The 27,843-nt window shown below is 37.6% G+C and overlaps 1 protein-coding gene across 2 annotated transcripts in view; it reads left to right on the top strand.

The window, feature by feature from the left end:
• Positions 1-27,843, top strand: part of RNF180 (ring finger protein 180) — a 224,092-nt gene that overhangs the window by 13,328 nt on the left and 182,921 nt on the right. The gene's annotated exons all lie outside the window — the stretch shown is intronic.

Here is a 27,843-nt window from a genome sequence, read left to right on the forward strand (position 1 = left end):
TGTAGTATTGTTAAATGTGTCTTTTTAATTTTTTTTATATTTTTCTATTGCTTGTACAGTGCATAGGTAGAATACATGGAACTGTCCACATAGCCATTAGGAAAACCGTACCTTCACCATTTGAACTACATGTTTTTTCTAAATCAATCAGGGTTGCTCATTTTTCTTTTTGTGTCACTCTCATAGACAAGTGGTTTTCAGTCTTGTTGTGTATATGGTCCTTAATGTAGACATTTTGATTCAAGCAGGTTTAAGATGAGGCCTGAGTGTCTACTCTTTTAAAAAAAAACCTTTCAGATATTTCAGATGCACAATAGATGAGAACTACTTGCACAGGTAATCATTTTGACCCAAGTGGTGTTGCTGCTCCTTCCTCACTCCCCAATATATATCATACTTGTTAGTAACTAAGGCTTAAATGGAAATCTAATGCTACTTTATGTGCTCTTCAAAGCAAAATAAATGTTTTGTATTTTTCATATTCACAAATACGGGATAGAAAATATGTGGTTTGCAGATTCCTAATAAAACAAATTTAAATTTTTTTAAATAAAATATTTCAAATTTACGATATAGAGAATAATATACTGAACATCTGTGTGTTCTCATCACTTAGCATTAGAAAATATTTACGTTTTACTATTTTTCCTTTTTTGTTTTAGAAATAAAAATGCAGACAAAATTTAAGCCCCCTTTGGTTTCTTCCTAGAGGTTACTATTCTAAACTTGGTGTCTGTCATTCCTATGCATGTTCTTACGCTTTTGCTACACATGCATGTATCAGTAAACAAAATATTACTTTGTTTTACATGCCCTAAAACTTTTTATAACTCTTACTATGCTGTGTTATTCTTTAATGTGTATATTTCTGCAGCCTTTTTACTTAAAATAACTTTTTCTAGATATATATAGCTTTATTACTTTTTGTTGCTATATAGTATTACATTGTATGAATGAACAAATATTTATCAAATCAATTGATGCACATTTGGGTTGTTTCCATTTTTTTTATATTATTGCAAAGTGTTGCTAAAATGAGCATTCCCATATGATGTTTCCTTATTCATATACAAACCTAAAGTAGAACTGCACATCCATGGATAGACATATTTTATTTTACCAGACCCTACCAAATTGCTTTCCAAAATGGTTGTGCCTAGTTATACCTCCCCGTAACAGTTTTTGAGATTCTTCTTGTTGCTCCAGATCATTTTTATAATTGGTATTGTAAGACGTTTTAATTTTTCCCAGTGTGATGGGTGTGAATGGGAACCTTGTTTTATTTTTCATTTTCCTGGTTTCTGGAGAGGTTGAACACTTTTTATATAATTGTTGGCCATTTGGCTTTCCTCCTCTAGGAACTGCATTTCCATACTCCTTGTTCATTTTTCTGCTGGATATTTTTCTTTTAAAAAATTTGCATTGTAGAATTAATTGTAGCTATTAACCGTTTGCTTATATTTGCAGATTTCTTCTTCCAGTCTGTGGGTTGTCATTAATTTTGTCTTTTCTTATACTGAAGTTAAAATTTTATCAATGTTTTACTTTGCCACTTTATTCTCTGTTTTTTGAAACATGACCCAGCCTATAGTCACAACTTTCAGCTCAAGGTTTGCAGCTTTCTATAATATCTTACTTTCAAAAATTGTTTGTAGATAAGGCAGGGTATAAATAAATAAATGAAGAAATAAACATGCCATACAATTGCTTATTAAAATTTATATAAAATTATGAATTTTTAAAAAATTATATGAAGGAGTCTCCTGGTTCAGAAATGGCAGCTGGCAGCCTCCTGGGTACCCTTTTCTCATTGTTCATTAAGTTCCTGTGAAGATGTAGAATAAAATCAAAATTTACCACAAAACCAAAATTTAAAAACTTCAAAAACACAGAAAGCAGGAGGAAGTACCTTAATTAAGAAGCATATGGTCTTAGGTTGAGAGGAATTTCTCTACTTTAGCACCTGCATACCCCACCCTTGCCTCAAGATATAAACAACCTGGTAAATACAGGCTAAGAGGCATTATTCTTCCCCTGTAGTCAATTCCTTCATAGAACTTCTACCAACGGCAAAATGGAAAGACATCCCTTTTTGCCTCTCAGATTCTCAGATACTACTCTGTGAGGCAGAAACTGCTGAATTTCTTTCACTACCTGTGTTCCCAGCAAATTCCAGGAAGCTACTAGGCAGAAGGGGAATTTGTCATGGTATTTAGGGTTCTCTAGAGGGGCAGAACTAACCAATCTGGGTCCCAATATCTCAAAAGTAGGGACGCCAACAATGCAGCCTTCAGTGTGTCGCTGAAGGCTGGAGAGCCCATGGCAAACCACTAGTATAGGTCCAAGAGTCCAAAAGCTGAAGAACTTGGAGTCTGATGTTCGAGGGTAGGAAGTATCCAGGATGCAACAAAGATGAAGGCTGGATGACTCAGCAAATCTGCTCCTTCCCCGTTTCTTCTGCCTGCTTGGTTCTAGCCTCGCTGGCAGCTGATTAGATGGTGCCACCCAAATTAAGGATGAGTCTGTCTCCCTTTCCCAGTCCACTGACTCAAATGTTAATCTCCTTTGGTAACACCCTCACAGATGCACCCAGGAACAATACTTGGCATCCTACAATCCAATCAAGTTGACACTCAGTGTTAACCATCACACATGGGTACCACAAAGCATTTGCAGATCTGACACAAAAAGAACCCTGTTGATTATGCGTGGTAGCAGTGGCAATTACAGTTTTTTAAATGGGTTCCGTCTCCCAGAAAAACAGGTAGGCAATAAAGGGTATTGAAAAATGCCCTCTCTGAAGAATATTGAGCTAAAAATCAGGTGGCAAAGGCCTGTTAAGGATAGGTGAACAGGACTGAGTGCTTTGTATGTCAGCAACCTTTGCCTAGATGGAGCAGATGGGCAGAAAAGTGATCGTGGGTAGTTTCCCTCAACTTGTCTGTTTGACACGAAAGTCTGGGCAGATCTCTCTGTAATCTTGCTGTGTGTACGAAGAAAAATAAAACAGCCTGAAATGAAACCTCTGAAATACTATGGAACAAGGAAATATTTATTATTGAAAATAATTGTAATAAAACATTAATTTCAATAATTTGATTGATAGTGGTTTATGAACACCGTGTTTTATATCAGTAGTGCTCAATCTGTGTTTCTGGGATTCTGCAGATAGTGAAATATTTAACCCCTTAATTGCTTTGGTCAGGTTGACATTTTGGGGTTCCTTGTAAGATTTTGTATGAGGGAAAAGTGCAACTGCTACTTACTTTTTTTTTTTTTTTTTTTGAGACAGAGTCTCACTGTCGCTCAGGCTAGAGTGCAGTGGCACATCTTAGCTCACTGCAAGCTCCGCCTCCCAGGTTCACACCATTCTCCTGCCTCAGCCTCCCGAGTAGCTGGGACTACAGGCGCCTGCCACCACGCCCGGCTAATTTTTTGTATTTTTAATAGAGACAGGGCTTCACTGTGTTAGCCGGGCTGGTCTTGATCTCCTGGCCTTGTGATCGCCCGCCTCGGCCTCCCAAAGTGCTGGGATTACACAGCTACTTTCGTAAATAATATGATTCACAAAAAAATTTATTTTAAATTTCACAAAATGAATCAATCCAATTGCATTAGAGGATCTTCACTAATCACCATTAAATATTTTATTGTGAAACTAGGGGTGTTGAATTTACTAAGAGTCATGAGTAACTTCAGAATGTAGGAAACATTAGTGTCTGGAAACATTTAAAGAAAACAAGCTAAATTGCATACCTCAGGAGCCTCCAAGGGCCTCACTGAATGAGAAGACAGAAGAAATAACTGGAACAGCTTGGCTGTTTTAGTATTATAAGCTAAATCTTTATCTTAGTGTAAGATCTAAGAGTATCACTGAATTTCAGGGAGATTCCTGCTGAAGGACTATATAGAACAGCTGTCTCCAGAGGCATTTACTGCCAGATAATAATAAATTTATATGAGAATAAATGATAGCAAATTGGGTGTGACTTGATGCAGATTCCATACTCCTGAAGAAAGGGAGAAAACTACACAAAAGCAAAAAGTTTAAAGAAGGCCGCCAATATTCATATGGTAAGATAGTAGTGTGTGCAGAGTTTTTGCAGACCCTGTCAATGTATTGGACCCTGTTTTATTTTTAGAATGGCTAAAGGAGAGTACTTCCAACGTCACCCAAAAGATGATCAAGACTCCATGTAGATCTTGACATTCCATCTCGGAGCTAGTTGCTGCTTCCATTCCTTACCTTCTGCTACTGTAGCCAGCTAAGGTGCCAGCAGGTTGGGGACGACAACCAACGATGTTTGTTGCCTCCTCCATTCCAGTATGTGACCATCAGCTTAGAATTCTCTGTCAAAATTTCAATGCATCTCACTCTTCTCATCCTTAGAAATCTCAAGACTAGAAAATAAGAACATCTTCCTCACAGAGTGATGGGAATAATTTGAGAAGTCACTTAACTTCTAGGACTCAGTTTCCTCATCTGTAAAATGGAGTTAACAGTCCCTACCTCATTGGAATGTCATGATGATTAAGGGAACTAATGCCACTTAATAAGTACTACACTAAAAAATTATAGCTAGTTGTAAAAATAATATTAACACTTTGATTTCATGTTTTATATGTGGAAATTTTAGTTTTTTTTTTATTATTATACTTTAGGTTTTAGGGTACATGTGCACAATGTGCAGGTTTGTCACATATGTATCCATGTGCCATGTTGTTTTGCTGCACCCATTAACTCGTCATTTAGCACTAGATGTATCTCCCAGTGCTGTCCCTCCCCCTCCCCCCACCCCACAACAGTCCCCGGAGTGCGATGCTCCCCTTCCTGTGTCCATGTGTTCTCACTGTTAAATTCCCACCTATGAGTGAGAACATGCAGTGTTTGGTTTTTTGTCCTTGTGATAGTTTACTAAGAATGATGTTTTCCAGTTTCATCCATGTCCCTACAAAGGATATGAACTCATCATTTTTTATGGCTTCATAGTATTCCATGGTGTATATGTGCCACATTTTCTTAATCCAGTCTGTCGTTGTTGGACATTTGGGTTGGTTCCAATTCTTTGCTATTGTGAATAGTGCCGCAATAAACATACGTGTGCATGTGTCTTTATTGCAGCATGATTTATAGTCCTTTGGGTATATACCCAGTAATGAGATGGCTGGGTCAAATGGTATTTCTAGTTCTAGATCCCTGAGGAATTGCCACACTGACTTCCACAATGGTTGAACTAGTTTACAGTCCCACCAGCAGTGTAAAAGTGTTCCTATTTCTCCACATCCTCTCCAGCACCTGTTGTTTCCTGACTTTTTAATGATGGCCATTCTAACTGGTGTGAGATGGTATCTCACTGTGGTTTTGATTTGCATTTCTCTGATGGCCAGTGATGATGAGCATTTTTTCATGTGTTTTTTGGCTGCATAAATGTCTTCTTTTGAGAAGTGTCTGTTCATGTCCTTCGCCCACTTTTTGATGGGGTTGTTTGTTTTTTTCTTGTAAATTTGAGTTCATTGTAGATTCTGGATATTAGCCCTTTGTCAGATGAGTAGGTTGCAAAAATTTTCTCCCATTCCGTAGGTTGCCTGTTCACTCTGATGGTAGTTTTTTTTGCTGTGCAGAAGCTCTTTAGTTTAATGAGATCCCATTTGTCAATTTTGGCTTTTGTTGCCATTGCTTTTGGTGTTTTAGACATGAAGTCCTTGCCCACGCCTGTGTCCTGAATGGTATTGCCTAGGTTTTCTTGTAGGATTTTAATGGTTTTAGGTCTAACATTTAAGTCTTTAATCCATCTTGAATTAATTTTTGTATAAGGTGTAAGTAAGGGATCCCGTTTCAGCTTTCTACATATGGCTAGCCAGTTTTCCCAGCACCATTTATTAAATAGGGAATCCTTTCCCCATTTCTTGTTTTTGTCAGGTTTGTCAAAGATCAGATAGTTGTAGATATGCGGCATCATTTCTGAGGACTCTGTTCTGATCCATTGATCTATGTCTCTGTTGTGGTACCAGTACCATGCTGTTTTGGTTACTGTAGCCTTGTAGTATAGTTTGAAGTCAGGTAGCGTGATGCCTCCAGCTTTGTTCTTGTGGCTTAGGATTGACTTGGCGATGGGAGCTCTTTTTTGGTTCCATATGAACTTTAAAATAGTTTTTTCCAATTCTGTGAAGAAAGTCATTGGTAGCTTGATGGGGATGGCATTGAATCTATAAATTACCTTGGGCAGTATGGCCACTTTCATGATATTGATTCTTCCACCCCATGAGCATGGAATGTTCTTCCATTTGTTTGTATCCTCTTTTATTTCATTGAGCAGTGGTTTGTAGTTCTCCTTGAAGAGGTCCTTCACATCCCTTTTAAGTTGGATTCCTAGGCATTTTATCCTCTTTGAAGCAATTGTGAATGGGAATTCACTCATGATTTGGCTCTCTGTTTGTCTGTGATTGGTGTACAAGAATGCTTGTGATTTTTGTACATTGATTTTGTATCCTGAGACTTTGCTGAAGTTGCTTATCAGCTTAAGGAGATTTTGGGCTGAGATGATGGGGTTTTCTAGATATACAATCATGTCATCTGCAAACAGGGACAATTTGACTTCCTCTTTTCCTAATTGAATACCCTTTATTTCCTTCTCCTGCCTGATTGCCCTGGCCAGAACTTCCAGCACTATGTGGAATAGGAGTGGTGAGAGAGGGCATCCCTGTCTTGTGCCAGTTTTCAAAGGGAATGCTTCCAGTTTTTGCCCATTCAGTATGATATTGGCTGTGGGTTTGTCGTAGATAGCTCTTATTATTTTGAGATACGTCCCATCAATACCTAATTTATTGAGAGTTTTTAGCATGAAGCATTGTTGAATTTTGTCAAAGGCCTTTTCTGCATCTATTGAGATAATCATGTGGTTTTTGTCTTTGGTTCTGTTTATATGCTGGATTACATTTATTGATTTGCATATGTTGAACCAGCCTTGCATCCCAGGGATGAAGCCCACTTGATCATGGTGTATAAGCTTTTTGGTGTGCTGCTGGATTCGGTTTGGCAGTATTTTATTGAGGATTTTTGCATCAATGTTCATCAAGGATATTGGTCTGAAATTCTCTTTTTTGGTTATGTCTCTGCCAGGCTTTCGTATCAGGATGATGCTGGCTTCATAAAATGTGTTAGGGAGGATTCCCTCTTTTTCCATCGATTGGAATAGTTTCAGAAGGAATGGTACCAGTTCCTCCTTGTACCTCTGGTAGAATTCGGCTGTGAATCCATCAGGTCCTGGACTCTTTTTGGTTGGTAAGCTATTGATTATTGCCACAATTTCAGAACCTGTTATTGGTCTATTCAGAGATTCAACTTCTTCCTGGTTTAGTCTTGGGAGGATGTATTTGTCGAGGAATTTATCCATTTCTTCTAGATTTTCTAGTTTATTTGCATAGAGGTGTTTGTAGTATTCTCTGATGGTAGATTGTATTTCTGTGGGATCAGTGGTGATATCCCCTTTTTCATTTTTTATTGCATCTATTTGATTCTTCTCTCTTTTCTTCTTTATTAGTCTTGCTGGTGGTCTATCAATTTTGTTGATCTTTTCAAAAAACCAGCTCCTGGATTCATTAATTTTTTGAAGGGTTTTTTGTGTCTCTATTTCCTTCAGTTGTGCTCTGATTTTAGTTATTTCTAGCCTTCTGCTAGCTTTTGAATGTGTTTGCTCTTGCTTTTCTAGTTCTTTTAATTGTGATGTTAGGGTGTCAATTTTGGATCTTTCCTGCTTTCTCTCGTGGGCATTTAGTGCTATAAATTTCCCTCTACACACTGCTTTGAATGTGTCCCAGAGATTCTGGTATGTTGTGTCTTTGTTCTCATTGGTTTCAAAGAACATCTTTATTTCTGCCTTCATTTCATTATGTACCCAATAGTCATTCAGGAGCAGGTTGTTCAGTTTCCATGTAGTCGAGTGGTTTTGAGTGAGTTTCTTAACCCTGAGTTCTAGTTTGATTGCACTGTGGTCTGAGAGACAGTTTGTTATAATTTCTGTTCTTTTACATTTGCTGAGGAGAGCTTTACTTCCAACTATGTGGTCAATTTTGGAATAGGTGTGGTGTGGTGCTGAAAAAAATGTATATTCTTTTGATTTGGGGTGGAGAGTTCTGTAGATGTCTATTAGGTCCACTTTGTGCAGAGCTGAGTTCAATTCCTGCATATCCTTGTTAACTTTCTGTCTCGTTGATCTGTGTAATATTGACAGTGGGGTGTTAAAATCTCCCATTATTATTTTGTGGGAGTTTAAGTCCCTTTGTAGGTCACTCAGGACTTGCTTTATGAATCTGGGTGCTCCTGTGTTGGGTGCATATATATTTAGGATAGTTAGCTCTTCTTGTTGAATTGATCCCTTGACCATTATGTAATGGCCTTCTTTGTCTCTTTTGATCTTTGTTGGTTTAAAGTCTATTTTATCAGAGTCTAGGATTGCAACCCCTGCCTTTTTTTGTTTTCCATTTGCTTGATAGATCTTCCTCCATCCCTTTATTTTGAGTCTATGTGTGTCTCTGCACGTGAGATGGGTTTCCTGAATACAGCACACTGATGGGTCCTGACTCCTTATCCAGTTTGCCAGTCTGTGTCTTTTAATTGGAGCATTTAGCCCATTTACATTTAAAGTTAATATTGTTATGTGTGAATCTGATCCTGTCATTATGATGTTAGTTGGTTATTTTGCTTGTTATTTGATGCAGTTTCTTCCTAGCCTTGATGGTCTTTACAATTTGTCATGTTTTAGCAGTGGCTGGTACCAGTTGTTCCTTTCCATGTTTAGTGCTTCCTTCAGGAGGTCTTTTAGGGCAGGCCTGGTGGTGACAAAAATCACTCAGCGTTTGCTTGTCTGTAAACTATTTTATTTCTCCTTCACTTATGAAGTTTAGTTTGGCTGGATATGACATTCTGGGTTGAAAATTCTTTTCTTTAAGAATGTTGAATACCGGCCCCCACTGTCTTCTGGCTTGTAGAGTTTCTGCCGAGAGATCAGCTGTTAGTCTGATGGGCTTCCCTTTGTGGGTAACCCGACCTTTCTCTCTGGCTGCCCTTAACATTTTTTCCTTCATTTCAACTTTGGTGAATCTGATAATTATGTGTCTTGGAGTTGCTCTTCTCGAGGAGTATCTTTGTGGCGTTCTCTGTATTTCCTGAATCTGAATGTTGGCCTCCCTTGCTAGACTGGGGAAGTTCTCTTGGATAATATCTTGCAGTGTTTTCCAACTTGGTTCCATTCTCCCCATCATTTTCAGGTACACCAATCAGACGTAGGTTTGGTCTTTTCACATAGTCCCAAATTTCTTGGAGGCTTTGTTCATTTCTTTTTATTCTTTTTTCTCTAAACTTCCCTTCTCACTTCATTTCATCTTCCATCAGCAATACCCTTTCTTCCAGTTGATCGCATCTGCTACGGAGGCTTCTGCAGTCTTCGCGTAGTTCTCGATACTTGGCTTTCAGCTCCATCAGCTCCTTTACGCCCTTCTCTCCATTGGTTATTCTAGTTATCCATTCGTCTAATTTTTTTTCAAAGTTTTTAACTTCTTTGCTATTGTTTTGAATTTCCTCCCGTAGCTCGGAGTAGTTTGATTTTCTGAAGCCTTCTTCTCTCAACTCGTCAAAGTCATCCTCCATCCAACTTTGTTCCGTTGCTGGTGAGGAACTGATTTCCTTTGGAGGAGGAGAGGTGCTCTGCTTTTTCAAGTTTCCAGTTTTTCTGCTCTGTTTTTTCCCCATCTTTGTGGTTTTGTCTACTTTTGGTTTTTGATGATGGTGATGTACAGATGGGTTTTTGGTGTGGATGTCCTTTCTGTTTGTTAGTTTTCCTTCTACCAGACAGGACCCTCAGCTGCAGGTCTGTTGGAGTTTACTAGAGGTCCACTCCAGACCCTGTTTGGCTGGGTGTCAGTAGTGGTGGCTGCAGAACAGCGGATTTTCGTGAGACCGCAAATTCAGCTGTCTGATAGTTCCTCTGGAAGTTTTGTTTCAGAGGAGTACCTGGCCGAGTGAGGTGTCAGTCTGTCCCTACTGGGGGTGCCTCCCAGTTAGGCTGCTCAGGGGTGAGGGACCCACTTTAGGAGGCAGTCTGTCTGTTCTCAGATCTCCAGCTGTGTGCTGGGAGAACCACTACTCTCTTCAAAGCTGTCAGTCAGACAGGGACATTTAAGTCTGCAGAGATTCCTGCTGAATTTTTGTTTGTCTGTGCCCTGCCCCCAGAGGTGGAGCCTACAGAGGCAGGCAGGCCTCCTTGAGCTGTGGTGGGCTCCACCCAGTTCAAGCTTCCTGGCTGCTTTGTTCACCTAAGCAAGCCTGGGCAATGGCGGGTGCCCCTCCCCCAGCCTCGCTGCCACCTTGCAGTTTGATCTCAGACTGCTGTGCTAGCAATCAGCGAGACTCCGTGGGCATGGGACCCTCTGAGCCAGGTGCAGGACACAATCTCCTAGTGTGCCGTTTTCCATGCCCATTGGAAAAGCACAGTATTAGGGTGGGACTGACCCGATTTTCCAGGTGCCGTCTGTTAGGGCTTTCTTTGACTAGGAAAGGGAACTCCCTGACCCCTTGCGCTTCCTGAGTGAGGCAATGCCTCGCCCTGCTTTGGCTGGCGCACAGTGTGCTTCACGGACTGTCCTGCACCCACTGTTTGACACTCCCTAGTGAGATGAAACCGGTACCGTAAACAGAAATGCAGAAATCACCCGTCTTCTGTGTCGCTCAGGCTGGGAGCTGTAGACTGGAGCTGTTCCTATTCGGCCATCTTGGCTCCACCCCCGAAATTTTAGTTTTAAATATATGAAGGATATACCACTTTCTGGCCTATTGCCTATTAAACAGGGAGAAAGTATACCTTTTTTTTTCTTTTTTTTTTTTTTAACGCAATCTCTCTCTATTGCCTAAGCTGGAGCGTTGTGGTGCTATCTTGTCTCACTGCAACCTCCACCTCCCTGGTTCAAGCAATTCTCATGTCTCAGCCTCTTGAGTAGCTGGGATTACAGGCATGTGCCACCACACCTGGCTAATTTGTGTATTTTTAGTAGAGATAAGGTTTCACCTTCTTGGCCAGGCTTGTCTTGAACTCTTGGCCTCAGGTGATCTGCCCGCCTTGGCCTCTGAAAGTGCTGGGATTACAAGCGTGAGCCACCATGCCCAGTCAGAAAGTATGTATTTTTTGATGGATAGTTTCATAAACAGCATAGTAACATATAGTTAAACCACATATGATGTCCTGAAACTCAGACTGTGTTCTTTAATGGATTTTCTAAAACATCAGTCTCTATAATAGCTTTATTAGGCTGAATTGGGCACCCCCAAATTCATATGTTGAAGACCTAATTCCTAGTACCTCTGAACATGACTGTATTTGGAGGATAGGGACTTTAAAGAGGTGATTAAGTTAAAATGAGTTGTTAGTGTGGGCGCTAATCCAATCCGACTGGTGTCCTTATACACAGAACAAATTTGGATACATAAAGACCTACTGGGTATGTGTGCCTACAGAGGAAAGATCATGTGAGGACACATTGAGAAGACAGCCATCTGCAGCCCAAGGAGAGAGGTCACAGAAGAAACCAAACCTGCTGATGTCTTGATTTTTGGCTTCTAGTCTCCAGAACTGTGAGACAATAAGTTTCTGTTGTTTAAACTACCCAGTCTGTGGTACTTGGTTATGGTAGTCCTAGCAAACTCATACCGTTGTCCTGTTTTTAGTGATTTTGGTTTGATCTTTGAGTGTAAGTGGGAACAGCCTTATTTGCCCATTATAAGGTACTTTATTATCTTTTTTTCTAATTGTTTTAGCATCTATTGATGGTTTTATCTAGATCCATTATTTCATCAGGGGTCAAAAATGGTAATTTCAATATAATCACCCTTCATTTTTTAGCACTGTGCTTCTATACTGAAGAACTTTTGCTCACCAACTATTTGGTTACCATGAAATAGTCTGTATTGCAAAGGTACAATAACTGCTTGATTGGATTCCTTCTCTTTTTCAATTCATTTTTAGATTCTGACATCCTCCCTATCACCTGAGAATCCCAAATTTCAGGTTTGGGGATTTGAATTTATACTATTAGGGTGAGCCAAAGACTTCCAAACTGAGAAATTTATGTAAAGCATCGCTGGGCTGGTGATGCCTTTGGAACACCTGGCAGATACAGTGTGAAACCCTGTTTCCAGGAGGGACAGGTTCTCAAGGGCCCATGATAGTCTCATGATAAAAATAAGTTCACTTCCCAAACTGCAGATCCATGAGGACATGAATGAGAGTTAATATATCCCCAGAAAATTTAGGTAAACCCAGGGCTCAGTCTTTGGTCTTTTCTCTGTCCATACTCACAACCTTGTAGATATCATTTATTTTCATGGCTTTAGAGAACCATCCCACATTTAAATCTTTTGTTCAGAGATCTAATACCTAAAGATATCACAAACCAAACTCCTGACTGTCCTTTCTGTTTCACTGGCAGCCTTTCCCATACCCATTGATGGCAGTTTCATCTTTACAGTTGCTTATAACAAAGAATTTGGAGATCCTTAGCTCCTCATAGACTCTACATCCAATCTGTCTGGAAATCATCTCTGCTTTACTTTCAGTGTATATCTAGAATTTGATGATAACACCTTCACTGCTATCACCTTAATCCAACTTTTGGCTCTATTCCTGTAGCAGCATTTTTCATCATAACAGTGTTTGTCTGGTAGAAGAGTTAGTTGGTACTTTTCATAAACATAGTCCTGTTTTACACTCAGAGAGTTTTATTTAAAAATAAATATAATCATTTAAAAAGTACTACTTTATCTCATTTTTCTTTTCTTACTTTATGTAATTATGAGTAAATTAAGAGTTTACTAGGGAAAGGGCAGAAGCTTGTAGAAGTGTATTGTGTACTAGGACAAGCATTTTGATTCAACCAGAAGCATATGAGTATGTAAATCATAATTTAGTTTCTAATTAGGTTTTTTTTCCCATGTAATTCAACCTAATGTATTTAAACATTGGTTTGGCTCTTAGGTGAATTTAAATGAAATAAAGAATGTGGTTTATACCTGATATGTTTGGATTTCCTTTCAATGCCCAAAGAGAGAACAGTAGCTCTAATTGCCACAAATTCATTTCAGCAACATAGTCACATACAAGGCAGCCTGTGGTATTGAGGGGAGCTACAAAAACTTGAGCTACTGCTTATGCCCTTTCTCTGGGAGTTTACAAGTAGAGGAAGATTCATATGTACACATTAGTGTGTTATCTGGTGACGCAAAGACAAAAGTACAACATAAAGGCATAGGTAACAGATGAACAAAGGTACCAGATGAACAAAGGTAAAAGCTGTTTAGGAACAGAGCAAACAATAAAAGTGCTAGGAACGTAAAACTCTCTTTTGGGGAAGATGGTGGGATAAATAAGTAAACAAGCCCAAGTCTCTTGGCTTCCCAGGCAGTGCTTTATTGGTTAGTGTTTTATCTGCTAGGAGATATCTGCTTTTTTTTTCTCCATTATCTGGCAATTTTTTGGAGCTGTATCTTTTGAGGTAATCTAATATAGTTGCCTCTGTATCAAACAAAATGTCTCTGTGTGTGACAATTCCTCTGGCCCTGAAGTAAAAAGGATTTTGAAGTCAAGTCAGTGTGCTTGTCTATGCAGCCGCCTTTCATCTGAATCCTTTCTTGATTACTGATACATCAAGAAGAATGTATCTAGTAAGAGTATGGCAAGTTAGACAAATACTTATTATCAACATTTCGTTAAAACAACGCTTTATGTCATATTAATATACTTAACATAAGGTAAGTATGTTTTAGCCCGTATTTCCCGTTCTAAAAAGTCAGCCTGAGAAGTACTTGGGGGGAAGAAGGCTGCATTTGACCTCAGGCTGAAGTCTTTATTTAGATGTTTTCCTTTGAGAACCCTGATAATTTTTGCTTGTTCTCTCCCAGTCAATTGGCTCAGAACCCCTCTCACCCTCTCATATGCTTTCATAGCACATGTCTTTGTTATTCTTTATGTTCTGGGACAAAATAATAGTTTCTCAGCAAATGATTATTGAATATTAACTGAAAAGAAATTTCCTGATTTTATTTTCTTCTTTACTGCATCTTTATGGTCCAATCAGAAATATTATTGGCACCTTATTAAAATTATATTTAGATGTATCATGTCCTGGATTGCTCAAGAATCTCCATAAATAATGAAAACTCTTCTTTGGAGCCAGAACTTGTATCCTCATCATATGATGTTTCTGAGAGTCCCATATAAATACCGACATGCACACACCATTTTGAAAAGTGTATTTCAGCATTTTGTACAACTCTCTTAATTCTGCATGCAATTTCTACCTTTTCATATATTTTTCCCATAAGAAAGTAGTGTGTAAGAAGTCAGTGAATATATGGGTCCTGCTTATTATTACTTTCATTCTTCTTTAAAATTCATCCTTTTATGAAAGAGAGGTAGCAATTAAAATGGACAAAACTAATCAGAACACATGTCTGCATTTCTTCAGTAATATTTTATAATTCTTAAAGGTGTCACTTGGATTGAAAGACTGCAGTGGGCATTCAAGACTAAGTGCCTGAGATATAGTTGTAAGAAAAAGAAAAGGGAAAATGAGTCAGTTTACAAGAATAAAGAAGTGCTATTCAACTTTAATTGAAGTGTGTGACTTAAGAACCTATGGGACAGGATATGAAGTACTGGTAGCAAATACAATGATAAATTCATATTACTTTTTGTCGTTAAGGTTGTTTATTATGCATTGCACTATGCCTAACTCAACAAACCCAGAGAAGGTAGAAGAAAAGTAGAAATAAGGAAGGTGAGAGGTGGCTAGATGGAGATAGGAAAAATACTTATAGATGTGAACACCAAAGTATATGCAGAACCATTTAAAATGTTGAAGTTGACTTTATCATGTTCAAACATAGAAGTATATAACACCAACAATTATTTTAGAAGACCGTGGTCTCTCTCTAATTTGTGTTGGACAGTTTGAGTTCATAAATTAGCAGTTTCAAATGCAGTTTTCATTACTGCAGCATAGAATTATAAAATGATCGTTTAGAAATCACCTGACACTGTGTAGATGAAGTATCTGATATCTTTCACAAAGATTGAACAGTAATATGAGAGGGATCCTGGATTACAAACTATCTTTCACCAAATAATACAGGTACTTGAAATATTCATTGAACTAAGTAAGTAAGGCACATATATTCCATAGGCATCTGGCCATAACTATGAGAAGCTGTTTTAATTTCTACTTAACATAGGATTACTTTTTGTGTCCTAAGGTGTTCTTAAATGATTCACAAACAAATTAGGTGATTGTCTGTTGTTTTGCAAACTCAGCCATTTTACGTTTTTGCAGCATTTCACAGATCATTGACTGTAGTGTTGCTAGTATTTCTTTGCTGTGGCCTGCTTGGATTTGGACTCCTTTTGTTTCAGTTCTTCCGTGCTCACAATAGACATCAAGAAGATTCAATATCAGTAGGGTGAGCTGACATGTAATCAGTTTTACAAAATAATTAATATCTGTGCAGCTCATCTGACAGAGTTATTATGTATGACGTTCTGCTCATGTTAACAGCCACGGATTCCAAAGCCCATTTCAACAAAGCAGTTATGGATTACTGTTGGGATTGCAGTGCCATGTGTAACAGTGAGATTTCCCTTACATTAAGGACATGGTATTTCTTTATATCTACAAAAGGAATGTTCTTTCTCATTTTCTGGAGACTTAAGGTCCTGAGCACTTACAGTATACAACCTTTAGGTGATTAATTATGCTAAACTTAATGGTTACAAATACATTATGGTTCTTGTAAACAAAAAAAATGTACATATTTTTAAGTGCCCAGGAGGTATGGATAGTTTTTAAAAAAAAAAAAATTCGGAAATATTATTTGCCCTGAGATGGTTTGAACTGGCTAAATTATTTAAGCATTTTATTTTCTAAGTTGGTATGCTTTGCTCCTTTCGTAAATTTATCAATTTCACCTCACTTGAATTTTTATCTTAAGTTTTAAGAAAGATATTGATAATTGCTAAGGGAGCTCTAAATTCCTTGATCATTTCTGTTCTTGATTTTTCTTTCTTGTTCACTAACAGGATTTTTACCCTTTGAGAAATATTTGGTGGGTTTTTTTTTGTGCCATGACTTTATTCTATGCATGAAGTGTAACAGAAAAGACACATAATAAACATGAGCATTCTAATAATGACAAAATTGGGAGGACTGGCTTGGGTTCTATAGGTACTGTTATGGACTGAATTGTGTCCCTCACCCCTGCCCCAAAATTCATATGTTAAAGCCTTAACTCCCAATGTGACTGTATTTGGACATGAGGTCATAAAGGGAAAATTAAGGTTAAATGAGGTCACAGGGCAAAACCCCAATCTAATAGGACTAGTGTAATTGTAAGAAGAGGAAGAGACATCTGAAGTGTACACAAACAGAGGAAAGGACATATAAGGACTCAGCAAGAAAGTAGCCATCTGCTGGCCAAGAAGAGAGGTCTTACCAGAAAGAAACCCTGCCAATACCTTGATCTTAGACTTTCAGCCTCCAGAACTATGAGACAATAAATTTCTTTGGTTTAAGCCACCCAATCTGTGGTATTGTGTTATGGTAGCCCAAGCAGAATAGTGCATATTTTGGTACCGTGAATTGGTATTCTCCTGTAACAAACATATAAAAATGTAGAAACACTTTGGAATTAGGTAATATGTGGAGGCTGGAAGAGTTTTGATGCATCTGTTAGATAAAGCCTAGATTAACTTGAAGGAATCATTGGTAGGAATGTGGATGTTAAAGGTGATTCTGGTGAAGTCTCAGACAGAAATGAGGACTGTGTTATGGGAAATTGGAAGAAGGTAGTCCTTGTTATAAAGTGGCAAAAAAAAAAAGAAAAAAAAAAAAACCTTGGCTGAATTGTATTCTAGTGCTTTGTGGAACGTACAACTTGTGAGTGATGACCTTGAATATTTAGCAGAGGAGATTTGTAAGCAAAGCGTTGAAGAAGTGGCCCGGTTTCTCCTTACCGCTTACAGTGAACTCAAAAGGAGAAAGATGAATTATACAAGGAATTTTAAGCTAAAGAGAACCAGAAATTAAGATTCTGAAAATTCTCAGCCTGTTTATATTGTATAATAAATACTGGAAAGCATGTTTTGGAGAGGACACTCACTGTATGGTTGGACAATCTTTCCATCCATAATACTATGATGGGATTATAGCAGCAGAGATACTGCCATTTTGGATTAAAGGAGACAAGACAGGACAAAATGAAGGCTTTCAGACTTCTGGGATTCTACAGAAAAGGACCATAGACCTATCTGACTATGAATATGCCTTATCCTTCAACAAAAGATAAGGACCTGAAGATGATACAGAGATGCCTTCACAGGCCCAGAGCACACAGACTCACAGGGCTAAGGCTGTTTCTTCCTCAGTTTGAGTATAGGGCCATCTCAGTTTTAGCAGTTGAATATTTGTATACTTGTGTCCATAGCTTTAGGGGCAAGGCTGTCACCCAGAGCCAAGGGAGCAGGTCTACCATCTCAGTGGGCCAAGAAAGCAAAACCGCTGTTATGGTGGGCCTGTAGGTCAGAGCATTAAGCCAGAAAGAATTATTATTGTGCCTTTATATCTAATGGAATTTTTCTTGCTAGGTTATGGACTGGCTTGCGACCTGTCACCCCTTTCTCTGTTCTGATTTCTCCCTTTTACAATGGGAATGGCAACCCTATGCATGTGCCACCATTCTATTTTAGAAGCATATACGTTGCATGCTTTCACAGTTTCACAGCTGGAGAGGAATTTTGCCTCGTGATTAGTCATACCTTGAGTCTCATCCATACCTGATTTAGATTATATTTAGATGAGACTTTGGATTTGGAGTTAATGCTAACATGAGTTAAGACTTTTGGGAGCTGTTGGGATGGAGTGAATGTTTTTTTGCATGTGAAGAGGACACGAATTTGGGGGTCCAGAGGGAAGAATGTTACAGATTGAATTGTGTCCTCTCCCATAAATCCATATGTTGAAGTCCTAACCCCCAATTTGGAGATAAGGTTTTTAAGGAGGTAATTAATGTTAAATGAGGTCAAAAGGGTGGGGCTGTAACCCAGTAGGACTCCTCTTCCTAAGAGGAGGAGACACCAGAAGTACACATGCACAGAGGAAAGGCCATGTGAGGACACAGTAAGAATGTGGCTGTCTGCAAGGCAAAATGAGAAGCCTCACCAGAAAACAACCCTACCAACATCTTATTTGAATTTCCAGCATTCAGAGCTGTGAAAAAATAATTTTCTGTTGTTGAAGCCCCCCAGTCTGTGGTATTCTGTTATTGAAACCCAAGCAGACTAGTACATATATCATACTGACAAAAGTATAACATTTTTTACATTCAGAAAAGCAATGTTGATATTAAATTTCAAAAGAAGGGTGTAAAAACCCAAGAAAAAAGTAAACTTCTCCTTTTTTTGTTAATACCAGTAACTTTGAGTAGATGGTATTGTTATTAGATGTCAAAATAATTAGTCTCTTAAATTCATAGACTATTTTTAGAGCAGTCTGTTTATAGAAAAAATGAGCAGAAAGTTACAGAAAGTTCCCATTTATTTCTGTATGGAAAGTACAGAATGCTTCCTCTTACCCTGCAGTTTCTCCTATCATTAACGCTTTGTATTAATGTGGTACACTTGTTACAATTAATGAATATTAACTGAAATTAATAATTTACATTAGGATTCATTCTTGGAGTTGTATAGTTCTGTGGGTGTTTACAAATGTATAACATCATGTGTCCACCATTACAATATCATACAGTATTGTTTCACTGCCCTAAAATTCTCCTACATTTCACCTATTCATCCTTTTCCTCCCCGCGGATACTTAGATGTTAATACAAGGTGATGAAACTGCTAGAAAGCACTAATTGGAAATTGTCTTTCTTTACTATTCTGATAGAAAATATAGACTATTTCACAAAGGTCAATGCATGAAATACAAACATATTTTTTCTGTTGTCTAATGACTTTAAAGACTAATATGGCAGTGTTTAATTGGCTTATGTTTTGCTATTGAATTTTAGAAGATTATTATATATTTTTTATATTAGCACCTTATCATCTAAATGGTTTCCAGATATTTTTATCCCATTCCATACGTTGCCTTTTCACTCTGTTGATTGTTTCCTTTGCTGTGCAGAACTTTTTGGTTTAATGTGGTTTTACTTGTCTATTTTTGGTTTTATTGCCTGTCCATTTTGTGTCAAATTCAAGAAATCCTTTCCAAGACTAATGCTAAAAAACTTTCTCTATTTTCTTCCAGGAGTTTTACAGGTTCAGATCTTATCGTTTAAGTGTTTAATTCATTTTGAGTTGATTTTTGCATATGGTATAAAATAGGTGTCCAATTTTATTTGTTTTGCATGTTGGTGTCCAGTTTTCTTAGCATCATTTGTTGAAGAAACTGTGCTTTTCCCCCACTGTGGTCTTGACACCCTTGTCAAAGATCACTTGATCATATATGCCTGATTTTGAGATAGCAAACAAACAAAACAATTAAAAATGGGTAATAGACTTGAATAGACATTTTTGCTAAGAAGACATACAAATGGCCACTAGATACATGAAAGGGTTCTTCATATCAGTAGTCATCAGGGAAAAGCAGTTCAGAATTACAATGAAATATTCCCTCACACCTGTTAGGATATTATCAAATAAAAGGTAAGGGTTGGCCAGGATGTAGAGAAATTTTGTACACATTGGTGGGAATATCAAATGGTGTAGTCACTATTAAAAACAGTATGGAGTGGCCAGCCACGGCGGCTCACTCCTGTAATCCCAGCACTTTGGTAGGCTGAGGGTGGCGGATCGTGAGGTCAGGTGTTCAAAGCCAGCCTGACCAACACAGTGAAACCCTGTCTCTAGTACAAATACAAAAATTAGCCAGGCATGGTGGCGTGTGCCTGTAATCCCAGCTACTCAGGAGGCTGAGGCAGGAGAATCACTTGAACCCAGGTGGTGGAGGTTGCTGTGAGCTGAGATCGCACCACTGCACTCCAGCCTGGGTGACAGAGTGAGACTCCATCTCAAAAAACAAACAAACAAAAACAGTATGGAGGTCTTCAGAAAATTAGAACTACCACATGATCCAGCAATCCTATGTCTGGTATATATACAGAATAATTGAAATAACAGTCTCAAAGAGATAATTGCATCCTCATGTTCGTTTCAGCATTATTCAGAGTAGCCAAAATAAGGGGAGAAAAAACCAGGTGCCTATTGACAGATGAATGCCTGCAGAAAGTGTGGCATACATATATGTATGTATGTATGTGTATATAAATATATATATATATATTTAATGAAACATTCAGCATCGAAAAAGAAGGAAATCCTACCATTAGTAACAACATGGATGCACCTAGAGAACTTATGCTAAGTGAAATAAGGCAGTCACAGAAGGGCAAATACACATATGAGGTTATCTAAGATAGTCAAACTCATAGATGCAGGGAATAGAATTGTGACTGTTGGGATGGGGAAAAGGAAATCGGTAACTGTTGCTTAATGGGTATACAGTTTTAGTTATGTAAGATGAATAAGTTCTACAGATCTGATGTGCAACATATTACCTATAGTTAACAGGTACAGTATTATGCACTTTAAATAAGAGGATAGATTTCATTTTAAGTGTTCTTAACCAAAACCAAACCCTACAAAGGACAAGGAAATTTTTGGAAGTGATGGATATATCGAGTAACTTGATTGTGGTGGTAGAATCTTGGGCATATACATATGTCAAAACTCATCAAAATGTATATATTGAATATATGCAATTTTTGTATACCAATTATATCTTAATAAAGCTTTTTTTTAAAAAAAATTAACATCAGTCAATATAAAGGATAGCAAATCACAAAGTTATCTGTTTTGAGAGGTTCTCAGTGTTACATTAGATCTTTCTATCTTGGCCCATTCCCAATGTTTAGGATTTGGATTATGAAAATCTTCTTTAGCATTTAACCAGTTCTTTGGTAGGACAAGGGCTGGTACTGTTTATCCACATATAAATTTATCTGTTATATGACACTTTTATAATGAAAGATCAGCCTGGGTTCATTTCCACACTTTCTTGTTCTCCACTTTTTCCTTGGTGATAGATAAGTAATCCCCATATGGGCAATGGTGGGAAAACACATCTGGGATTTCTTGTCTCATTGCAAGGGCTTGACTTTTACCTATCCGAAAACCTTGACCTTTTAACCAGGGCCCAATAATGAGAGTTGTCACTGTAGACAGTGCCCCATATTGGGCATCCTTTACCTACTGTTATCAAACAGAGGCAAGCATGAGGTTATATTGATGAGAGGAAAAGAGGGAAAGGAAGAGAGACACACTTTAAAGTTACAAGTTTTTTTTTATTATACTTTAAGTTTTAGGGTACATGTGCACAGTGTGCAGGTTTGTTACATATGTATACATGTGCCATGTTGGTGTGCTGCACCCATTAACTTGTCATTTAACATTAGTTATATCTCCTAATGCTATCCCTCCTCCCTTCCACCACCCCACAACAGGCCCCGGTGTGTGATGTTCCCCTTCCTGTGTCCATGCGTTCTCATTGTTCAGTTCCCACCTATGAGTGAGAACATGCGGTGTTTGGTTTTTTGTCCTTGCAATAGTTTACTGAGAATGGTGGTTTCCAGCTTCATCCATGTCCCTACAAAGGACAAGAACTCATCATTTCTTATGGCTGCGTGGTATTCCATGGTGTATATGTGCCACATTTTCTTAATCCGGTCTATCATTGTTGGACATTTGGGCTGGTTCCGAGTCTTTGCTGTTGTGAATAGTGCTGCAATAAACATACGTGTGCATGTGTCTTTATAGCAGCATGATTTATAATGCTTTGGGTATATACCCAGTAATGGGATGGCTGTGTCAAATGGTATTTCTAGTTCTAGATCCCTGAGGAATCACCACACAGACTTCCACAATGGTTGAACTAGTTTACAGTCCCACCAACAGTGTAAAAGTGTTCCTATTTCTCCACATCCTCTCCAGCACCTGTTGTTTCCTGACTTTTTAATGACCGCCATTCTAACTGGTGTGAGATGATATCTCATTGTGGTTTTGATTTGCATTTCTCTGATGGCCGGTGATGATTAGCATTTTTTCATGTGTTGTTTGGCGGCATAAATGTCTTCTTTTGAATAGTGTCTGTTCATATCCTTCGCCCACTTTTTGATGGGGTTGTTTGTTTTTTTCTTGTTTACAAGTTACAAGTTTTAAAAGAAATTTTCATATTGAAATATACATGTAGAAAAGTGAACAGATCACAAGTATACAGCAAATGAATTTTCACAAACTGAACATGTATATATGTATGTAAAATACCAGTACCCAGAGTAGGAAATAATAGTATGTTAGAAATTAGTGTATTTCTAGTACCACAGAAGTTTATCAGGTGTTATGTTAGCTTATTTATAAATTTAACATCGTATCCCAGGAGATTTTTTTTTTTTGAGTAGTGTGGTTTCTCCTTCAAATAAAGAAAACTATATAGGAAAATATTTTCCATGATCTTATCCTCACCAGTTATCCTAGTGACAAATGTATATATTGGGGGTAGAGTGTCTTCTAGCTGATTAGTAATACTGGAAGTATTTCATGTAAGTCCAAAAGTTGAATTTAAACATTTTTAAACCAAGCATATTTACTAATATAGGAAAGTTTTATATACCAAGTGTATGAAAGTGATGTAGTTAAAATCATCGTAGTAAGCAAATAGTTATTAACCACCTCCTATGTAGTTAGGAAATAAAGAAATACCATATCAAAGGGGTATGTTGTGTGTGTGTGTAATATAAGTTTTGTTTATTCATACATGTGTTCTCCCCAGTTCCTCAGCATCAGGGAACAAACTTGCTAACTGTTGTTATTTATGTGCAGTAAGTCCTTAATGTCATCGATAAGTTCTTAGAAACTGCATCTTTAATCAGAATTTAGTATTATGAAACCAATTTTACCATTGGCTAATTGATATAAATAAGAGTTAATTGCCTATGGCATATTTCTGGCCACAAAAACGTCAAACTTTTAAGTAAAGACCAAAACACTTCTAATATTAAACATTAAAGTAAATGTGAGCTATACAGACATTTAAGAAATCAAGACATTTGAGAAAATAAGATCAATATTCACCCAGTTATTCCAGTTTAGGGTTGCAGGTGACAGAAACCTAATCTGTCAGCTCAGGGTGCAAGGTGGGAACCAGCCCTGGACAGGGCACCATTCCATCACAGGGTACACTCCCACCATCTCAGATTGGCACCATTAAGACATGCCAATTAATCTAACATGTACATCTTTAGGACATGGGAGGAAACTGCAGTGCCCACAGAAAACCTGCACAAATATGGGGAGAGCATGCAAACTCCACACAGACAGTGACTCTGGTCAGGAATTATTTTTCTCATCAATGTTACAATGGAAATTGACTTTCTTTTCCTTATCAATTTTATAACTGATATTGAATAAAACAATGTTATTCAAGGGCCTGCTGTATTTCTAACAAGATGGAAACACCTGTAACCTAAAAACCAAAAATGATGTCATGTATTAACAGGCACTTAGTTTTGTTTTTTTTTTATTTTTCCCACTGTTAACGCTTTCTGATGCTATAACTCTTATTTACTAGCATTAGCTAGGAGTCCTGCTACAAATTTGAATAATAGGGCAAATAGCATCATTGTGTTCTCCCTGATTTTAATGGAATGATTTTAAAGTTTCACCATCAAGTATTGTATAATTGCTAATGTTTTCAATAAACTCCCTTTCTCTCAGGTTAAGGAAGTTTCCTTCTATTGCTAGGGTGGTGTTTTTTGGTTTTGTTTTTCATTTCTGACTACATGTTGAATTTCACCAAGAGTTTTATTTTTTGCAGCTTTTAAGATGAGCATGTTTTTTCTTTTAATCTGTTATTTCAGTATATTGAATAGTTTTTCACCCAATTTTGTCCATTCTTGAATTCCTGAAAGTAATCTTACTTGGTCAAAATGTATTATTATTTTAATTCATTGATGGATTCTGTTGGCTAATATTTTATTTAGAATTTTAGCATCTATGTTTATAAATAGTTTGGTTTATATTTTTTTCGTATTTTCCTTGTCTAGTTTTATATTTCCTTGTCTAGTTAATATATCAAAGTCATACTACTCTTATAGAATTATTTGGAGGAGCTGTTTTTTCTTTTCTGTTTTCTGGACTACAGTTTATAGGTTATAAAGGTTATTTCTTAAAAGATTGGTAAAATTTGGCAGTTACAACATTTATGCTTATATCCCCCCTTCCAACTTGCTTTGGAGAAGATATCTGAGTTCTGTTTCAATTTTAAAAATTGTTTTATTCATATTTTCTAACTTTAGTTTAATTTTAATTTATAATTTTGTCCACCTCATCTCAAGTTTAAATTTATGAATAACAAATAAAAAGGTCAGCAAAGACTAGAGACCTAGGAATGTAGAATTATTACTGTGTCAAATGCTGGTATTTCACCATAAAGTGTAGCAAATAGCAAAGGATAGACAAAGAAATGCAACTTCGTTATGGAGGTTATAATTCCAGTGCTTGGTATTATAAAAAATTTCAACCTAATCTGTTATAAATATGTTTCTCCATAGGGACTCATCTTTCGTTCCTAAGTATTTTAAAGAATGTTATTGAGAAGTAAGATTTTCAAAAACAACATTTTTGAGATAGCTGTTTTGTATAAAATAGCATTTCTCAAAATGTGGTTCATGCCCCTGGTGTCTGTGAGACCTTTTCAAAGAATCCGGTCAAAACTGTTTTCTTGGTAATATTAAGATGTTTGCCTTTTTCACTGTGTTGACATTTGCACAAATAATACAAAAGCAATAGTGGGTAAAACTGTGGGTCCCTTAGCAAAATCAAGGCAATAGTGACAATCTATACTAGGAGTCCTTTTATTCTTTACCACCATACAGATGCAAAAAACCTGTTTATCGAAGCAGTAAATAATATTTCATTAAATCTTTACTTTTAAGTACATCTTTTTAAAAATATTCTTTGTGGGAAAAAATGAGAAGAACCCATAGAGCACTTGTGCAGTCTACTGATGACTGATGATGGTCTTGAGGAAAAACCCATGTTCAGTTGTTTTAGTTGAGAGTTGAAGTCGGTACCTTTTCGTGGCACATTATTTTTTTACTTGAATGATTGGCAAACTGTATATTCAGACATGGATATTTGGCAGTATTATAAGTGATAAATTTGAACTTTATACAAAGATTTATATCCTAGAAACATTGAATTAGAATCTTTTAGATTGTGGCCCACTGACTTGCATTTAAGTAAATTCAGGGTGTTCCTTATACTGTATATTTGAGGAGGTGACATTGAACTGAGATCTAAATGATGAGAAAGGAGCCAACCATGCAGAGACCCAGGAGTGGTGAGGAGGTCTAGACAAAGGTTATCCTTTAGAAATACAACGCAAGCCTTATCTATAAAGCCACATAAACAAGTACAAAGAAACAGGTTAAATTAATTTTATAATACATTTTCCTTAACTTGGTATATTAAAAGTATTATTTCAACATGTACTTAAAAATATTGAGATATTTTACGTTCTTTTTTTCTGCTAAGACTTCAAAATCTGGACATCTCAATTTAGATAACTCACATTTCAAGCACTCAATAAACATGTCTGGCTAGTAGCTACTATATAGAATAGCTCAGATCTATGAAGAGTGAACAGCCAGTACAAAGGCCCTGAAGGAGATTCATAGAGAGATGTGCACTGGCTTTTGGAAATTGAAAATACTGGTTTAGAGCTTTGGAACAAGACCAAAACTAGATCTATAGATGTAAAATCATTGATACAGAAGCATTGTCACATAGAGTGAGTATAGTTTTCAGTGTTTAAATGAAGACTTACAAGAATCTCCTACAGGGTTTTTTTCCTACTACATAGTTGTAGCCCAAGAAGGCATGGCAAAATTTCAGGGAGAAGAGGGCAGGTATCTCAGGGTTGGAGGGCACAGGCAGATGTGGAGTTTCTCCATACTTGAGTCTGGTATGAATCCTCCCTGCAGTCCCTATCTGGTTAAAAGGGAGATGAAGATAAAAGAAGCTAAGAAGGGTAAGAGAGGAAAGAAGAATACTAAAGAAGTTAAGTGTGTTAGTGCTTCAACAATGAAGAAAGGGGAGGGCAGAACATTTGCAAATTAAACAATTTTTTTTTTTTGAGACAGAGTTTCGCTCTTGTTGCCCAGGCTGGAGTGCAGTGGCATGATCTTGGCCCACTGCAACCTCTGTCTCCCGGGTTCAAGCAATTCTCCTGCCTCAGCCTCCCGAGTAGCTGGGACTACAGGCATGTGCCACCACACACGGCTAAAGTTTTGCATTTTTAGTAGAGACGGAGTTTGACCATGTTGGCCAGGCTAGTTTCGAACTCCTGACCTCAGATGATCCACCAGCCTCAGCCTCCCAAAGTGCTGGGGTTATGGGCGTGAGCCACCACGCCCGGCCAAATTAAACGATTTTTGGTGGTCATTGAGGTCATAGTTAAAATGGAGTGGTCAACTGGGCTAAGATGCATTCTGAAGATGGGTCAGTAGAGACAGAACTGCAGCCTGTCTACTCGAAGGTCTGAACTAGAGGGGCTTGTTGTGCCCTCTCAGCCAGAGTTCTTTAAGTCCTACCTTTAAAGTTGGTTACTGTCTGTCCATGTTCCCTCTCTTATAGTTGCATTTTACTTAATTGTTAATTGTACGCATGTCTCCGTGTTCACCCTGACCATACTATAGGTTCCCTCGGGTAATTTTTTTTAAATGTCCATTTCTACCTCCATCCCCATCTCAAGAATCAGTAAAAATTTCTAGGAGTGGGTCCTAGGCATCACTGTTCTTTTAAAGCTTCCCAAGCGATTCTATGTGCTACAGTTGAAAAACTGTTGATCTGTAGCATAGTGAGCACCTCTGAGACAGAAAATAAGTTTTACTCATTTTCATGTTCCCAGAGTTTGACTCTTTGTGTGGCAAATAGGTAGCTTTCAATAAGTGTTGGATGAATGAGAAATGAATGAACAAATGAGGAAGTGTGGCCGGGGAACTAGGCAGGCCCATGTGGGTAGCCCGATAAATTAATATTGCCTTTCTTTGTAATGGATAATTACCAGACAAATTATTTAACACCCTGTACCTATTTTGGAATTGTTATATATTAATATGAAACTATTATCCCAAATTGGCTTAAATCAAAGTATTGACATAAAATCTCAGGTGCAAAAATAGATTACAAATTTGGTGGGGCTGTTCTCTGAGTCTTGCTTGATTATATACAAGATGTAGTATATAGTTAACTGTTCCGATAAGTACAATATAATGGAGACTTTGTTGCTTTCAGGATAAAGGATTTTTGCTGTCAATTTAAGGTAGGCACTTCCAATTTTCACAGAATTAACAACTCAGTAAATCCTATTTTTAAAATTTAATGGTATGACTATTTAAAACATCCTACTTGTAAGAATATTTAGTCCTTTGTCATGACTCTTTGAAACCACTGTAGGCCAGATGCAGTGGTTCACGCCTGTAATCTCAGGACTTTAGGAGGCTGAGGCAGGGGGATTGCTTGGAAAGCCAGGAATTTGATACTAGCCTGTGCGACCAAGCAAGACCCTGTCTCTACAGAAAGTAAAAAGAAAAAAAATTAGCCAAGCGTGGTGGTGCACTCCTGTGTAGTCCCTGGTACTCAGGAGACTGAGGCAAGAAGATTGCTTGAGTCCAGGAGTTGGAGGCTA

The sequence above is a fragment of the Nomascus leucogenys genome, chromosome 18 (assembly GCF_006542625.1).
Source record: "Nomascus leucogenys isolate Asia chromosome 18, Asia_NLE_v1, whole genome shotgun sequence".
NCBI classification, from domain to species: Eukaryota; Metazoa; Chordata; class Mammalia; order Primates; family Hylobatidae; genus Nomascus; species Nomascus leucogenys.